The sequence below is a fragment of the Coregonus lavaretus genome, assembly GCF_964263955.1.
Source record: "Coregonus lavaretus genome assembly, contig: HAP1_SCAFFOLD_54, whole genome shotgun sequence".
Classification (NCBI taxonomy): Eukaryota; Metazoa; Chordata; class Actinopteri; order Salmoniformes; family Salmonidae; genus Coregonus; species Coregonus lavaretus.
In genome coordinates, this window is record NW_028158385.1 from 501,288 (window position 1) to 521,008 (window position 19,721).

Sequence of the window (19,721 nt, forward strand, 5' to 3'; positions counted from 1 at the left end):
AACCTGTCAAGAGAGGGCCACCCACCAAAACTCACGGACCAGGCAAGGATGGCATTAATCAGAGAGGCTGAATAGTTATGCACGCTCAAGTTCTGTTTTTTTTTTCTTATTTCTTGTTTGTTTCACAAAAACATTTTTTTTTTCATCTTCAAAGTGGTAGGCATGTCGTGCAAATCAAATGATACAAACCCCCCCAAAATCTATTTTAATTCCAGGTTGTAAGGCAATAAAATAGGAAAAATGCCAAGGGGGGTGAATACTTTCACAAGCCACTGAATGTAAGATTACTTGGTTTGTATTCAGGGGACTAGGTATGTTTTAGTAGTGGTTTGTTTGCAGCAATTCAACCATGAAGTTCTGATTCACGCAGTCTCCTCTGAACAGTTGATGTTGAGATGTGTCTGTTACTTGAACTCTGTGAAGCATTTATTGGGGCTGCAATTTCTGAGGCTGGTAACTCTAATGAACTTATCCTCTGCAGCAGAGGTAACTCTGGGTCTTACTTTCCTGTGGCGGTCCTCATGAGGGCCAGTTTCATCATAGCACTTGATGGTTTTTGCGACTGCACTTGAAGAAACTTTAATAGAACTTCACATTTTCCGGATTGACTGACCTTCATGTCTTAAAGTAATGGACTGTTGTTTCTCTTTGATTATTTGAGCTGTTCTTGCCATAATATGGACTTGGTCTTTTACCAAAGAGGACTATCTTCTGTATACCACTCCTACCTTGTCACAACACAACTGATTGGCTCAAACACATAAAAAGGAAAGAAATTCCACAAATTAACTTTTAACAAGGCACACCTGTTAATTGAAATTCAATATTGTGCAAAGCTGTCATCAAGGCAAAGGGTGGCTACTTTGTAGAATCTCAAATATTAAATATATTTTGATTTGTTTAACACTTTTTTGATTACTACATGATTCCATGTGTTATTTCATAGTTTTGATGTCTTCACTATTATTCTACAATGTAGAAAATTGTAAAAAAAAACATTAAATAAAAAAACTTGAATGAGTAGGTGTCCAAACATTTGACTGGTACTGTATATATATATAAAAAGCATTATCAATATTTCAAATAAATTATCAACACAGTAATAAATGGCTAGAAAAACTCATTCATAATAAAATATAAATCTAGAGGTATAAATACATTGTTCCTTTTGATAGTGGTAAATTGTAATTATTAGTATTATTAACATAATATTAAATAATTCCACCTTTCCAAATGATTGCCTACAACAGAATGTACATCCACTTGAGAAATAATAAAACAGTAGATAAACTGACTGAATATCTGAAGGATATTTTTGTACTTTTAAGTAAGGTGAGTATTGGCAAAGTGTGACACTTGAAAATTGTCTTTCCTTGAACACCTTCCAGAATCATCCCATTATCTTAACCCCTAACATGATACCATTCTAAACACTATGAACTAAAAAATAAATAAATATTAAACACAGGATCAAAGACTCTTCTTAAAACACTAATTGTTCTGAGATCATTGAAATAGTCCAGGTAATCCATTTTCTCTCATTGCCAAGGTCAACCTGGGGGCCAACATCCATTAATCTGAAGTTGTCTCCTGAGTGGCGCAGTGGTCTAAGGCACAGTGCTAACTGTGCCACTAGAGATCCTGGTTCGAATCCAGGCTCTGGCGCAGCCGGCCGCGACCGGGAGACTCATGGGCGGCGCACAATTGGCCCAGCGTCGTCCAGGGTAGGGGAGGGAATGGCCGGCAGGGATGTAGCTCAGTTGATAGAGCATGGCGTTTGCAACGCCAGGGTTGTGGGTTTGATTCCCACGGGGGGCCAGTATAAAAAAAAAAAATGTATTTACTAACTGTAAGTCGCTCTGGATAAGAGCGTCTGCTAAATGACTAAAAATGTAAAAAAAATGTTAAACCTGCCTCTGGCCAGGTTTAATTTAAGCCTTCACTTAGATCCAGTGGCGAACCGTGACTATAGGACCAAGGCCTTCAGAGGGATCAAAATTCTAACAATAAGTTGTATCAAAAAATATATATCATGAAAATAACAGAAAACATAGCATCACTTAATACGCCAGACATTATATATTCTGTAGTCGGAACGTTCTAGTGAAGGAGGAGCAATGCTTTTTGATGACATTATGAATGAAACAAACAGGCCGCGCTTCGGGCTGCCGCGCACACAGACAGAACCCGCATGGACACAACATGACACATAGAATTTTGAAGATGGCGCCGACAGATATGGCAGCTCTGCTTCTAGCTCCTAAGCAACTTTGCAGTATTTCTTACATTATTTGGCCAGTATTTTTTTTGTGTTATTACATTACAGCCGGAAATAACTTTTGGATATCAGAGCGGCGGTAACTCACCTGCCATCACTAGCCGGCTTCCACCCGGTTACGCAACCCTGCAGCTTAGAGGCTACTGCCCTACATATATAGACTTGGAATCAATGGCCACTTTAATAATGAAACACTAGTCACTTTAATAATGTTTACATATTTTTGCTTTACTCATCTCATATGTATATACTGTATTCTATTCTACTGTATTTTATTTTATGCCACACCGACCTTGCTCATCCTAATATTTATATATTTCTTCAATCCAATCTTTTACTTTTAGATTTGAATGTATTGTTGTGAATTGTTAGATACTACTGCACTGTTGGCGCTAGAAACACAAGCATTTCGCTACACCCGCAATAGCATCTGCTAAATATGTATATGTGACCAATACAATTTGATTTGAATTGAACATAATGCACTGTTTGCACAGCTTATGGTAGCCAGCACCACTATCACACTATCACCAATAGAGACAACAACAGTGTCACATCAAATGTGAAAGGCTTGTGGTGCTGAAAGGACAGCAACCGTAATACCTGTGCACTCCATGGCGCTGAAGGAGAGCCAGTTTTGGTCAAACACAGAGACAGGGCTGATAGCCAGGAGACAGCAGTCTCACACAGCATCAAATAATGTTACAGAATAAGCAGCCCATTCACTCCAGTAGGCCCCATGAAGTCAGAACAATACAATAGCACAACCATTTCATTTCCAAAATGAAATTAACAAACCAGCTATTACTTCCCATTGCAAATATATTTTATCACGTTCATCACACTAACTGGTGATACAAAGTTTAAATGCAACAATGTTTTACAGTCATTGTAAGTGAGGACCTGGTGGACCTATTGGGAAACCACACAATCATTTGGCCTTTTTTGGGGCTTGGGCTCATTAAATGTTGTTAATGTAGGGCTCATAAAATGCATTTAATATATGTCTGATCAGGCTCAGGTAGCATCAGGTTTGTATTTTCATGCTGATCAAAGCTCTAATTAAATCCAGACATTTATAAGTGTTATAATGCTTTTGAATGACACTTCCGGTTTGGGCGGAAAATACCGGGTTACCCGGGAGAAGAGTGATTTATTCTCGGGATGGAACATTTGTAAAACACCGGGGAAATATTAAACCCTATTGGCATACCAGTTGATTCACAAGACACCAACTAAGTAACTTACATATACGGTATTATTAATAAAGACAGGCTATTTTTATTGTTCATATTATTTGCGTTGATGATGTATTGAAGTCAAGTGGTTCAACATTCAAATGTAGTTGGATGGACCACACAGGACTGCTTGGAAAACGCGACGGTCGGTGGAACACTTGCGCCACCAAGTGGACAATTGCTTCAGTTCCCTTGTGGCATCAACGCTACCAGAGATATGTGATATAAGATCAAATGTTATGTCAATATTATTATCTCTAAATTGATTCCCCCACCCGTATTTCATATATTATTATTCCGATTTAGCTGTTAATCTGGATTTAATTTATAAACACTTTCTGTCATTTCCGATTGGAGGTCAGATGACCACGTGACTTCCGATCCTACCAATTTGTTACTTTGTAACAGTCAAAAGTGGTTATTCCCAACGTTGATCAACTCCCAATCTATGACACGATTTTCTTTAAATCATTATCTTTGATATTTTGCGGACAGTTTACAGAGCTACGTTTTGTGTAAACGTCATCGAATATGACGTGCCCGAGAATGGCACCTTCCTCCCGAAAGCATCGCGGTATCGCTTCTTGGCCTTTTGGCTAAGATCAAGATCAAGTTGCAGTACCAAGGAGATCCTGACGGTGGAGCGATGTCGTCATCGTCCACGTCACAGTCGGCAGCCGCCGGACTGAAGAACACGCTGCGTTTTCAATGGACTGGAAAATAAAAGTTGATGGAAAGAGTTATTTTTGGAAAGGACGTTCTTTTTGGACCTCTACGCCTGACAGCAGACGATGTGCACTGTCTGCAACAAAACACACCGGAGAAGTTTTATGATGTGTCGTTCTACACCATCACCAGGCTGGAGGAGGTGAGAGGGCTCTTCCGAGCGAACTCGACAGCACCCGCCCTCAGTAGCTTTCAAGTTGAGTCCCTGTGCAGGCACAATCTGAGGGTGCTAACGGTGCACATGTTCAACCCCTGGGTCACTGAAGAAACGTTAGTGTGCTACCTCAGCCGGTATGTGACCATCTTGCCAGGAGTGAGAGACATTAAGGACGCCCTAGGCATCTGGACAGGGAAGAGGCTGTTTCGCGTGCTGCTAAAGGAAGACGAGAGCGAAAATGGCTACCTCCATCCTCCCGCGTCTTTTTCTATCGGGGCAGACAGGGGTTACCTCATGTATGCTGGGCAGCCTCGTTTTTGCAGGAAGTGCAGCACGTACGGGCACCTCGCTGATGCCTGCACCCAGACAAGGTGCAGAAACTGTGGGGCCCTCGGCCATGTAATGAGGGATTGCACCGTGCCTAAGCGCTGCAGTCTGTGCAGCTCAGAGGAGCACCTGTTCCGTCACTGCCCAAAGGCAGCCCCCTCCTATGCCAGAGCGGTGAGCGGGAAAAGAGCAGATGAGGGAAAAGTTATAGAGCTACGCGCTATTGAGGAGGTCGTGGAGGAGCTAGTGATGGAGAGAGAACTGCGAGAGTCTGAGGAGAGCGGGAGTGAGGCGCCATCATCACCTCATGAGGAGAGCGGAGCAGGGGACAGGAGCTGGAGCAAGCAAATGGAGGAGGCTACGGGAGAGCCCACCGCGCCCTCTGCTCCGGAGAGCTGGACCACGGTGGGAGAGAGGAGGAAGTGCTCTGTCAAGAGGAAGCAGATGAGCCCTGTTTCCCCACTCATCCGCATGGAGGCGACGGAGGAGTCCGCCCTGGGGGGGAATCGTTTCAGTTGTTTTGCAAGCGGGGAGTCTGAGGAGAAAAGCGCGGGAAAGCCGGGCAGCGCAGAGGAGACTCTGCTTTCCCTGTCAGGCGCGAGCTCTACCGACAGCAGCGGTCTCGCACCCAGCGGTGTTCCAGCACCCACACTGACTGAGGAGGAAAGTGTTTTCCCGACCCCTATCTTTGTGGACAGTCCTCCCCCTGGGGACCACCGTTTCCCAGACAGGCCTCCTAACGAGGAACTGTACTTAAAGTGAGTCTGGAAATTCATGTCATATTTAGATAGTTGTCTGCTTCCCTCCTTTCCCCATGTCGTCCCTTTTTAACATAGCTAGCATAAACGCTAGAGGGCTTAGGAACCCCGTTAAAAGGGCGACTGTTTTTTCCCATTTGTCTTCCATTTGCTTCTCTGTGTGTTTTTTACAAGAAGTACATTTAAAAGATCAAAATGATGTGGAGAGATTTACGAGGGAATGGGTTCAGGGAGAGTCAAGGTGGAGTGTCGGCGGGGTGCATTCTACAGGGGTTGGTGTTCTATGTGGAAATAGGGATTTAAAAATACTGGGAAGTTTTTCGGTAGTACACGGGAGGGTTTTAATAGTAGATATTGATTGGAGGGGCAAATGTCTTCGGCTAATTAATGTATATGCACCATCGACACCCAAGGAAAGGAGGGAAATGCTGAACAACCTAGACGCTATTTTTATGACAAACAGACAGGTTTTTATGGGGGGAGATTTTAATGTATCATATGACCGAGGTAATCTGGGAGGGCATCTTGTAAAAAACCTAATAGAGAAATATAATTTGGTTGATACTTATAGAGTGGCGCATGCAAATGATCCCGGTTTCACCTGGGGAAACAGCAGGGGCGCGAGGAGCCGCATAGATTATGTGTTTGTTCCGCGTGGACTCGGTGTGTCCTCTGCACGCATCACTCCGGTTTTTTATTCTGACCACAGTTGCCTGTCTGTGACAGTAGAATTAAAAACAATTGAATTTGGAAAAGGATATTGGAAAATTAATAATGGTATTTTACATGACAAAACATTTGAGACTAGATTCAGGTATTTTTTCCAGGGCTGTGTAACCATGAAATCATTTTATTCTACTGTCATAGACTGGTGGGAGAGCACAAAATTACGAATCAAGATTTTTATTCAGAATTATTGCAAAGATAAAGCACGTAATAAATACAAAGATTTTTATAAGTTGCAGAACGAACTAGAAGATCTGCACATCCAAGGTAATTTGAATGGTGGTGGTTTAGATAAAGACACATTGTGTATCCTGCAGAAAAAGCAGCAGACCTTTTTTGAAAAGAAAGCTCGAGATTTCATGTTTAAAAGTCAACAAGATAAATGGGATAATGATGAGAAGTGCTCTGCATATTTTTTCAAACAAATTAAGTCACGGGGAAAGAGGAGGACCATTTCGGCTTTATTGAATCAAGACGGGGAGACGGTTGAGGATGGAGATGGCATGCTTGGTGTCGCTACCCAGCACTTTTCTCAGCTATTCCAAAAGCAAACAATTAATTATGAGAAGGGGACTACTTTTTTTAAATGTGTGGATGTGCAGATACCTTTAGATATTAGAGACCAATTAGAAGGGGAATTGAATTTAGATGAAATATATATGGCACTGAAGAGCATGAAAGATAACAAAGTACCAGGAGTGGATGGGCTCTCTAAAGAGTTTTACATAGTTTTTTGGGATTTAATTGGATGTCATCTTTTGGAAGTATTTAGAGTTATTTTTGGTTTGGAGCATATGGGAGGTTCAATGTGCGAGGGGGTAATCTCGCTACTTTACAAAAAGGGAGACCCCAAGACACTAGCAAATTGGAGACCTTTAACAATGTTGTGTGTAGACTATAAATTATTAAGTAAAGCCATAACTAATCGTCTGTCTTCTGCCATGGCATATGTTGTTGGTTTAGACCAAACATGTGGTGTGGTAGGGAGAAAGTTAACCTGGAACTTGCAATTGCACAGAGACGTTCAAGCATATTTAGAGGAAAGGCACCTGCCAGCTATTACTGTAAATTTGGACCAGGAAAAAGCCTTTGACATGGTAAACCATGAGTTTTTGTTTAGAGTTCTGAAAAAATTTGGTTTTGGAAATAATTTTATGAAATGGGTAAAAATTCTTTATAGTAATGTGGGAAGCAGAGTAAATATTAATGGGAATATTGGAAATGTAATCAAGCAATTACGAGGTGTCAGACAGGGGGACCCTCTCTCTGCGCTATTGTATGTTTTATATATTGAACCTTTCGCATGTGCAATTAGGACAAATTACAACATCAAAGGCATTATATTACCTGGAGGGGATATTCTACAAATTTCGCAATCCGCGGACGACACCATTTTATATTTACAAGACGACCTGAGCTTGAAAGAGGTTATCAAAGTCATTGATGAGTTCTCTGTTGCCTCCGGGTCTAAGATTAACAAGAATAAAACAGAAATAAAATATATGGGACAGTGGAAATGGAGATCTGATCAGTTATGTGGTTTGACTGTGTGCACAGGACCAATGGTAGTGCTCGGGATATCTTTCGGAAATGAAATTAAAGATGACATGGTTAATTGGAAAGAAAAACGACTTTTGCTTAATAATAGATTGGGACTGTGGAAAGTGAGGCGACTATCTTTTAGTGGCAAGGTGTTAGTGCTGAAGGCGGACATTCTGCCTTCATTACTCCACCTTGCATATGTGTTTCCCATGCCGGTGTCTCTAAGGAAAATGTTCATACGTGTACTGTTTAATTTCTTTTGGGGGGGATATGAGTACATCCGGAGAGATCGGATGTACCAGCCTATAGAGGCTGGTGGAAGGGATTTCCCTCATATTCCTCTCAAACTAGATGCGTTGTTCTACTCAAACGTTTGTTGTCTTTTGTCGTCTTCTGTACATAAATGTCATATATTAATCAAATTCTGGCTGTCCATACCGTTAAGATTTATGGTGGAGTGGGATAATAGTAAGCCAAAAGCTGAAATTATCCCATTACATTTTTTTCAGCGAGCCGGGCCGGGAGAGGTTGTGTTTTTCTCTAGCTCTCTAGCTGGAGGTAAGCAGGAGGTAAGCTTCTCATTTGGTGTTGAGTAAAGCTTAACCATGTATTAGATCGTAGGTTGGTAGTTAGATGTAGTTAGGTATTGTATTTATTATAGGTTAGTATTGTTGTTATTGTAGGTTAGTATCGAAGCACGAGGCTAGCTAGCTAGCAGGTAGCTACTGGTAACGATTAGCAACGATTAGCAACGGTGGAGAGCTTCTCATATGGTGTTGAGTAAAGTTTAACCATGTATTAGATCGTAGGTTGGTAGTTAGTTGTAGTTAGGTATTGTATTTATCATAGGTTAGTATTGTTGTTATTGTAGGTTTCCGTAGGTAACTATAGGTCAGTATCGAAGCACGAGGCTAGCTAGCTAGCGGGTAGCTACTGGTAACGATTAGCTGTTTCCAATGTTAAATGTGCTGCTAGCCAACGTTTAATTTTTGCTGCGTTATGCGTTATGAAAGGAACTAGACACGGACATGAATTATCTGTTTAGTGTGCTAACACACTCTTGGCAGTTTGTTGTAACCAAGTATTGGTGCTAAATTGTGTGTTAATGGATGCTAGCTTGCTAGTTAGCTTCGGCGTCATAGCTAGGTATCGTGGGTAGTTACTGTGTCTTGGCAGTGTCTTCCGCCGTGCCGGCTGTAGCACGAAGCGAGCTAACTAGCCGTTTTTTCGAACAGAGTCAGAGTCAACACAGTAGCCATTGTGTGCCGGGTGTAGCACGAAGCTAGCTAGCTAGCCGTTCTTCAAACAAAGTCAACACAGTGGCCATTGCTAGCTACCCAACACGACCAGCGAACTGTACGGTAGTAGCTAATTACAATATACTTGTCCTAGCTAGCCAACGTTGAATCATTGCTGCGTCATGAAAGGAACTTGACACAGACACGAATGATCTGTTTAGTGTGTTATCACACTATTGGTGGTTTGTTGTGACCAAGTGTTTGTGCTAAACTGTGTGTTACTGGATGCTAGCATGCTAGTTAGCTAGTTAACACACTATTGGTGGTTTGTTGTGACCAAGTATTGGTGCTTAACTGCGTGTTAAACTGTGTGTTGTTGGATGCTAGCATGCTAGTCAGCTATGGTGTCATAGTTAGCTAGCTGAATAAAGTGGGTTGAGTCTATTCCTTTAAACATTGAACAACTGTGGTTCACAACAATTCTGATTTCTAAAGGTGGAAGTTGGGAGAGTTTTTGTTCGGGTGGTTCAGTGAAACAATTTTAGTTTCTGAGGTAGAAGTTTTTGGTGAGGGGGGCCCCCCTCTCTCCTCTCCCAGATGCTTAGCTCATTTCATTCCGATCTCCTCTGCATTTTTGTAGCCATTTGCTACAGCCTGTCAACTATGCCTCTGCCTATCCCTGTTCTCTCCTCTCTGCACAGGCTACACAAACAACGCACCACACCGCGCGGCTGCTGCCTCTCTAACCTGGTGGTCCCTGCACGCACCCCTCACCTGGAGTTCCAGGTCGCAGGCAGCCTCTGGAACTGCCGTTCTGCTGCCAACAAAGCTGACTTCATCCCAGCCTATGCCAACCTCCAGTCCCTCGACTTCCTGGCGCTGACGGAAACATGGATCACCACTGAAAACACGGCTACTCCTACTGCTCTCTCCTCGTCTGACCATGTGTTCTCGCATACCCCGAGAGCATCTGGTCAGAGGGGTGGTGGTACAGGAATCCTCATCTCTCCCAAGTGGACATTCTCAATTTTTCCCCTAACCCATCTGTCTATCTCCTCATTTGAATTCCATGCTGTCACAGTCACTAGCCCATTTAAGCTTAATATCCTTGTCATCTATCGCCCTCCAGGTTCCCTTGGAGAGTTCATCAACGAGCTTGACGCCTTGATAAGTTCCTTTCCTGAGGATGGCTCACCCCTCACAGTTTTGGGGGATTTCAACCTCCCTATGTCCACGTTTGACTCATTTCTCTCTGCCTCCTTCTTTCCACTCCTCTCCTCTTTTGACCTCACCCTCTCACCGTCCCCCCCTACTCACAAGGCAGGCAATACGCTTGACCTCATCTTCACTAGATGCTGCTCCTCTACTAATCTCACTGCAACTCCCCTCCAAGTCTCCGACCACTACTTTGTTTCCTTTTCTCTCTCGCTCTCCTCCCACACTACTCACTCTGCCCCTACACAGATGGTAATGCGCCGCCGCAACCTTCGCTCTCTCTCTCCCACTACTCTCTCCTCTTCCATCCTATCATCTCTTCCCTCTGCTCAATCCTTCTCCCTCCAATCTCCTGATTCTGCCTCCTCAACCCTCCTCTCCTCCCTTTCTGCATCCTTTGACTCTCTGTGTCCCCTATCCTCCCGGCCGGCTCGGTCCTCCCCTCCAGCTCCGTGGCTTGATGACTCACTGCGAGCTCACAGAACAGAGCTCCGGGCAGCGGAGCGGAAATGGAAGAAAACTAAACTCCCTACCGACCTGGCATCTTTTCACTCCCTCCTCTCTACATTTTCTTCATCTGTTTCTGCTGCTAAGGCCACTTTCTACCACTCTAAATTCCAAGCATCTGCCTCTAACCCTAGGAAGCTCTTTGCCACATTTTCCTCCCTCCTGAATCCCCCCCCCCCCCCCCCCTCCTCTCTCTCTGTGGATGACTTCGTCAACCACTTTGAAAAGAAGGTTGACGACATCCGATCCTCGTTTGTTAAGTCTAATGACACTGCTGGTCCTGCTCACACTGCCCTACCCTATGCTTTGACTTCTTTCTCCCCTCTCTCTCCAGATAAAATCCTGCGACTTGTGACTGCAGGCCGCCCAACAACCTGCCCGCTTGACCCCATCCCCTCCTCCCTTCTCCAGACCATCTCCGGTGACCTTCTCCCCTACCTCACCTCGCTGATCAACTCATCCTTGACCGCCGGCCATGTCCCTTCCGTCTTCAAGAGAGCGAGAGTTGCTCCCCTTCTCAAAAAACCAACACTCGACCCCACTGATGTCAACAACTACAGACCAGTATCCCTTCTCTCTTTTCTTTCCAAAACTATTGAGCGTGCCGTCTTTAGCCAACTCTCTTGCTATCTCTCTCAGAATGACCTTCTTGATCCAAACCAATCAGGTTTCAGGACTGGTCATTCAACTGAGACTGCTCTCCTCTGTGTCACGGAGACTCTCCGCACTGCTAAAGCTAACTCTCTCTCCTCTGCTCTTGTCCTTCTAGACCTGTCTGCTGCCTTTGATACTGTGAACCATCAGATCCTCCTCTCCACCCTCTCCGAGCTGGGCATCTCCGGCGCGGCTCACTCCTGGATTGCGTCCTACCTGACCGGTCGCTCCTACCAAGTGGCGTGGCGAGAAGCTGTCTCCGCACCACGTGCTCTCACCACTGGTGTCCCCCAAGGCTCAGTTCTAGGCCCTCTCCTTTTCTCCCTATACACCAAGTCACTTGGCTCTGTCATATCCTCACATGGTCTCTCCTATCATTGCTACGCTGACGATACACAACTAATCTTCTCCTTTCCCCCTTCTGATAACCAGGTGGCGAATCGCATCTCTGCATGTCTGGCAGACATATCAGTATGGATGACGGATCACCACCTCAAGCTGAACCCTGGCAAGACGGAGCTGCTCTTCCTCCCGGGGAAGGACTGCCCGTTCCATGATCTCGCCATCACGGTTGACAACTCCGCTGTGTCCTCCTCCCAGAGTGCGAAGAGCCTAGGCGTGACCCTGGACAACACCCTGTCGTTCTCCGCCAACATCAAGGCGGTGACCCGCTCCTGCAGGTTCATGCTCTACAACATTCGGAGAGTACGACCCTGCCTTACACAGGAAGCGGCACAGGTCCTAATCCAGGCACTTGTCATCTCCCGTCTGGACTACTGCAACTCGCTGTTGGCTGGCCTCCCTGCCTGTGCCATTAAACCCCTACAACTCATCCAGAATGCCGCAGCCCGTCTGGTGTTCAACCTTCCCAAGTTCTCTCACGTCACCCCCCTCCTCCGCACACTCCACTGGCTTCCAGTTGAAGCTCGCATCCGCTACAAGACCATGGTGCTTGCCTATGGAGCAGTGAGGGGAACGGCACCTCTGTACCTTCAGGCTCTGATCAGTCCCTACACCCAAACGAGGGCATTGCGCTCATCCACCTCTGGCCTGCTGGCTCCCCTTCCTCTGCGGAAGCATAGTTCCCGCTCAGCCCAGTCAAAACTGTTCGCTGCTCTGGCACCCCAATGGTGGAACAAGCTCCCTCACGACGCCAGGACAGCGGAGTCACTCACCACCTTCCGGAGACATTTGAAACCCCACCTCTTTAAGGAATACCTGGGATAGGATAAAGGAATCCTTCTACCCCCCCCCCCCCCCCCCCCCCCTCTGGCCTGCTGGCTCCCCTTCCTCTGCGGAAGCATAGTTCCCGCTCAGCCCAGTCAAAACTGTTCGCTGCTCTGGCACCCCAATGGTGGAACAAGCTCCCTCACGACGCCAGGACAGCGGAGTCACTCACCACCTTCCGGAGACATTTGAAACCCCACCTCTTTAAGGAATACCTGGGATAGGATAAAGGAATCCTTCTACCCCCCCCCCCCCCCCCCCCCCCCCCCCCCCCCCCCCCCAATTGTAAAGTGGTTATCCCACTGGCTATAGGGTGAACGCACCAATTTGTGAGTCGCTCTGGCTAAGAGCGTCTGCTAAATGACGTTAATGTGCCCTTGAGCAAGGCACTTAACCCTAATTGCTCCTGTAAGTCGCTCTGGATAAGAGCGTCTGCTAAATGACTAAAATGTAAATGTAAATGTAAGAAAATAGTTGAATGGGCAAGGCAAAACCCTGTCTGCAAAGTAAAAGAAAATGTAATCAACCACAGACTGCTATATGTGAAATTGATAGAAAATTGTTGTCCTAGAGACCGATTACCAATATCACCTTCCACCTGGCTACGGGCACAATTAAAAGGTTTAGACAACAGACTGAAAGATTTTAATTGGCTTGTTTTACACAGACGTCTTCCGGTCCGTTCAACATTATATGATCATAATTTGACCCTGAATAAATTTTGTCCCAGGGACAACTGTTTCGCAATTGAAACAATTCCCCATGTTTAATGGGAATGCTCTTTTGCCCAAACAGTTTGGAAGAAAATTAAAATAGATTTTAATATTTTAAAAAACATAGATTATGAAGGGATAGCCAAATTTGAACTAAAAAATGTGGAAAAGGTGCAATTATTAGAATGAGTGACTCTGGTGTCCCTTATCAAGACCAAACTTTGGGAGGCCAGATGTGGTGCGGTCAATGACACCCTCAAGTGGTCACCGACAGGATTGGTTAAATTTATAAAACAAGAAATATAGAAAAAAATACAATTCGAAATAGATAAGTGGGGCATCACATCTGTTAAACATAGATGGAAAGGGATATACCCTTCTTTGTAAACGTTTTTTTTGTAGCCTATATATAGGCCTATGTATAACTGTATTCTGTCATGTAAATTGAAATGTAGGCTAAGCCTTTGTAAATATTTGATATACACTGAGGTTTATTCAGAGTTCCCTTTGGTATATGTGTATCATTTTATTTCTATAATTGTTTTTATTCCTTTGAAAGATCAGCTTTGGGAGATTGTTAGAGGCAATTGTTTACATGCTTCTCTTGAATGTAGGCCTTTTAGCTGGTCAGGTTCCTCAGAACAGCACTTTTTTTAGGAGTTTTGCTATTTTGATATGGTTAAGGTACTGTTTTTGTAAATCCATGTTATGTACAACGTTATGCACTGAATTTGTACTTGTATTTGAATGTGAAATGAAAATAAAAATTATTTTTCCCCCCCCAAAAAAAAAAAATCTGTTCTTATCAGTTTAATATCTGATACGTCCCCTATCTGGGGACCATATATTAAATTGATTTTTGGAAAAGGGAGATGGAATAGGGGCTTGCTCCGTCCACTCCACGCATCGACCTGGTATTGCAGTACCTCCAGGAACGGTGCACCCCCTGTCATTGTAAAGATAAAGCAGGCAAAGACAACATAATTGCTTTGTTATATTCCATTAGGATCACGATGTATTTTATATTTTCACGTTTGACCATCTTTATCTCAATGTCAATGATGGCTAGAAAGTGATGGTGAAGTCAGTCACTGTTATATTGACTATGATAGCTGATGTGAATGGTGCGTTAATCATCTAATTAAATCAATGTTTATTCGTCACATGCACAGGATACAGGGTGTAAATGGTACAGTGATAATGCTTTAAAGATAATGCTTTTAAAAAATCTTGGCATAGATTGGGAGTTGATCAACGTTGGGAATAACCACTTTTGACTGTTACAAAGTAACAAATTGATAGGTTCGTAAGTCACGTGGTCGTCTGCCCTCCAATCGGAAATGACAGAAAGCGTTATAAATTAAATCCAGATTAACAGCTAAATCTGAATAATAATATATGAAATACGGGTGGGGGAATCAATTTAGAGATAATAATATTGACATAACATTTGATCTTATATCAAATATCTCTGGTAGCGTTGATGCCACAAGGGAACTGAGCAATTGTCCACTTGGTGGCGCAAGTGTTCCACTGACCGTCGCATTTGAATGTTGAACCACTTGACTTACATTTACATTTTAGTCATTTAGCAGACGCTCTTATCCAGAGCGATTTACAGTTAGTGAATACTTTTTTTTATTTTTTTATTTTTTATACTGGCCTCCCATGGGAATCGAACCCACAACCCTGGCGTTGCAAACGTCATGCTCTATCAACTGAGCTACATTCCTGCCGGCCATTCCCTCCCCTACCCTGGACGACGCTGGGCCAATTGTGCGCTGCCCATGAGTCTCCCGGTCGCGGCCGGCTGCGACAGAGCCTGGATTCGAACCAGGATCTCTAGTGGCACAGTTAGCACTGCGATGCAGTGCCTTAGACCACTGCGCCACTCAGGAGTATGTCACTCAGGACTTCAATACATCATCAACGCAAATAATATGAACAATAAAAATAGCCTGTTTTTATTTTACATGTCTGTAGAGCCTTGTACTATAAGACCACGGTGAAGAGGCCTTCATAAAGTTGCCGTCCTAAATTACTAAAGGCCAAACTTCAAAGATGTCCATGGCACTGGACTGCAGTAAGAGCTATGCCTACAGTGCGGCCTACGGAGCGGTCCTGGTGTATGGCCCTGGCTGCCTAAATGTTTCCTCCACATAATAAACTGTACAAACATGGCACTTTAGAGGGTTACTTTTACAATTAGCCTTACTCAGTCACTACAACAAACTTCCTATCATGGACATGAAATGCCATTAGGCCTAATGAAGATACCGTATATGTAAGTTACTTAGTTGGTGTCTTGTGAATCAACTGGTATGCGCATCAGGGTTTAATATTTCCTCGATATTATACAAATGTTCCATCCCGAGAATAAATCACTCTTCTCCCGGGTAACCCGGTATTTTCCGCCAAAACCGGAAGTGTCATTCAAAAGCATTATAACGCTTATAAATGTCTGGATTTGATTAGAGCTTTGATCAGCATGAAAATACAAACCTGATGCTACCTGAGCCTGATCAGACATATATTAAATACATTTTATAATACATTTTTCAAATCCAAATCCCAGATGAAGAATAAGACACTATTTCAAAGCATAGTACATGTAATGTTAGCCAAGTACAATGTATTTACTAGTTGTTACACAGGATTTAGCTAGTTAAAATGAAGTGTATCTTTAGGAGTACTTGTAATTAATGTGTACAGTACATTACCCATCCTGACAACCTGGCCCTCAATTTAAAGCTTGTGGAAGTGACATCCAAGTGGGAGAATAAATACACTAGCACACCACAGAGTATCTGTATTTAGAAAATCATTCAGAGCAGACTGTGCTGCCAATCACAGTGTAAGGTGCGACATTTTGCGGGTGTGGAGAGCTCGTTAGAGGATAGAGAAAGCTTGCATTGAAGAGCTGGGCATCGTGTTATGACCTGCATTATCTGAATTAGGCCCACATAATTATACCTACGGAGGAGCGGCTTCTATGGAGGAACTTTGAATGTCTGAACTTCAGAGTTGGTTTAATGTTGGACCAGAGCAGATGTTAGCTAGCTAGCTAACAACCTTGTTTGTGCAGTGCAGCACTAGAATTAAAAACAGGTCGTACCTTTTTGTCGTTAATAAATCCAATGTGAAACGTGGTGACTATAGTATCCTTAACTAGCATTGAAAAAGTTCATCCATTCTTCTCAAATTAAACATATCTCCCTAATTTCTGAATCATGCTTGTAACGTTGTCAGTAGGATACAGTAACCTATGCTTCAGAGGGGAGGAGCAGGTAGTTTCCACACGCACACCCACTGGCAAAGATTTCCATTCCAGCTGGCAGGCAGAAACTGGAATACGTTTCTAGAGTGAGCTTTGTTGCGATTTTTGTGGGACTGGAGAAACATACCCGGAAAGTAAAATAAGGTTATTACCTGGATTCCATGCTTTTAAAATAACTGCTGTTCCTGAAAAGTATAGAACACTTTAGTTTCCGGTTCTTTTTAACGTTATTTTTCTGTTCTGTTCCCTGAACCGGTTCCAACCCTAGATTACAACACATGTAGAAAACTGCTGGACATTACATTCAGGCAGCTTCAAAATAGTAGTGCAACCGTCAACTTCTCTCTCTAATGCATCCGCACTGTCTGCAGTGAAGTATGTTGATGTAAACGAACTCAGAAATCTCAAATAGATTGATTCTTTATTAAATTATCTTGACGAAATTATGTACATTCAATAACGCAGACAAACCCAAAGTCACTAGTTAGCTATGTGACTTGTAAAATAGTTTTTATCACGTTCTTCACTCACTTGGTTTGGTTTGACACAAAAATAACACATAGCTAAAACCTTTACCAAACTTGATAATACCTTGACGTATTTGTGACCTAGCATGTTATGAAATGTTCTTTCTATATTAGAAAGTTGAAACGTGCTATTACATAACTGTAGTAATACATTTGAAACGGACACAACAGCTATTGTCTTGACAGCACAGTTTTAGCGCTTTTTTCTTTATCTGAAGAATGGTGCCCGCCTGACCACTGAGGTATAAGAGGTAGAGACTGTCTCCAAGATGGCCGACTGTTGTTTTCAACGTAATCTACTCACGTTCGCATCAGGCCAGGGTTCTGGTGGGGAAGTAGCCATCCTATGTACCTAGAGGAGACTGGCGGTAGGGAGACACCGCCCGGGCAACGAAGGAGTGGCTTCGTAAGAAGCATTTCAAGGTCCTGGAGTCTCCAGATCTCAACCCCATAGAAAATCTTTGGAGGGAGTTGAAAGTCCGTGTTGCCCAGCGACAGCCCCAAAACATCACTGCTCTAGAGGAGATCTGCATGGAGGAATGGGCCAAAATACCAGCAGCAGTGTGTGAAAACCTTGTGAAGACTTACAGAAAACGTTTGACCTGTGTCATTGCCAACAAAGGGTATATAACAAAGCATTGAGAAACTTTTGTTATTGACCAAATACTTATTTTCCACCATAATTTGCAAATAAATTCATTAAAAATCCTACAATGTGATTTTCTGGATATTTTTTTCTCATTTTGTCTGTCATAGTTGACGTGTACCTATGATGAAAATTACAGGCCTCTCTCATCTTTTTAAGTGGGAGAACTTGCACAATTGGTGGCTGACTAAATACTTTTTTTCCCCACTGTATGTGGATGAAGGTCATGCTTAGGCTAATAAACTATAAAGGGAAATAAATTGCTACAGTTTACACTTTTTGAGTTATTTAATTAAATGTATTTTTTGTAGAAAAGGGGCGTTTTTTAAAGTCGTGGGGTAAGTGCCCCCCATCAGAATTGTCCATTTAAATAAATGTAGCCTATTTATTCATTACTACATTTAGCTAACATTATATAGTTAATCCAGAGATCCTTACCTTTGCCTCGATTCGGCAGTCTTGTCCAGATCATCATGGCATTTGTAGTTCTTTAGGATAGCCACATTAGCAGCTAATTAGCATTTCATTTTGGGGGGGTAAATGCAGGTGAATATATTTATCAAAGTCACCTTGTCCTAGAGAGATTTACACTGTTATCAAAACGTTACGCCAGGGTAAGCCTATCTTCCACCCTATGTAAAGCTGGGATATATAAGATACCCCGTAAAAAAAAAAAACACTCTAAAATGTGAAGTTTTGTCACACAACACAATGCCCAGTGGTGTAAAGTACTGAAGTAAAAATAATTTAAAGTACTACTTAAGTCGTTTTTTGGGGTATCTGTACTTTACTATTTATATTTTGGACAACTTTTACTCGACTACATTCCGAAAGAAAAATATTACATTTTAGTCATTTACAGTTAGTGATTGCATACATTTTCATACTATCCCCCCGTGGGAAACGAACCCACAACCCCGTTGCAAACGCCATGCTCTACCAACTGAGCTACACAGGACATACATCCCTGGTCATCCCTACTGCCTCTGATCTGGCGGACTCACTAAACACGTTTAATTTGTAAATGATGTCTGAGTGTTGGAGTGTGCCCCTGGCTCTCCATTAATAAAAAATAAAATAAAAAATGGTGTCGTCTGGTTTACTTAATATAAGGAATTTGAAATGATTTATATGTTTACTTTTACTTTTGATAGTAAAGTATATTTTAGCAATTACATTTACTTTTGATACTTAAGTATATTTAAAACCAAATACTTATAGACTTGTACTCAAGTAGTATTTTACTGGGTGACTTTCAGTTTTACTTGAGTCATTTTCTATTAAGGTATCTTTACTTTTACTCAAGTATGACAATTGGGTGCTTTTTCTACCACTGACAATGCCACAGATGTCTCAAGTTTTGAGGGAGCATGCAACTGGCATGCTGACTGCAGGAATGTCCACCAGAGCTGTTGCCAGATAATTTAATGGTAATTTCTCTACCATAAGCCGCCTCCAACTTTGTTTTAGTGAAATTGGCAGTATGCCCAACCACCCTCACAACTGCAGACCATGTGTATGGTGGTGTTCTCCCGAGTGGCGCAGTGGTCTAAGGCACTGCATCGCAGTGCTAGCTGTGCCACTAGAAATCCTGGTTCTGTCGTGGCCGGCCGTGACCGGGAGACCCATGGGGCGGCGCACAAGTCGTCCAGGGTAGGGGAGGGAATGGCCGCCAGGGTTGTGGGTTTGATTCCCACGGGGGGCCAGTATGAAAAAAAATATATATAATGTATGCACTCACTAACTGTAAGTCGCTCTGGATAAGAGTGTCTGCTAAATTACTTAAATGTAAAAATGTGTGTGGGTGAGTGGTTTGCTGATGTCAATGTCATGAACAGAGTACCCCATGTCAGGGTTATGGTATGGGCAGGCATACGCTACGGAGAAGGAACACAATTGCATTTTATCAATGGCAAATGTAATGCACAGAGATACCATGACAAGATCCTGAGGCCCATTGTCCTG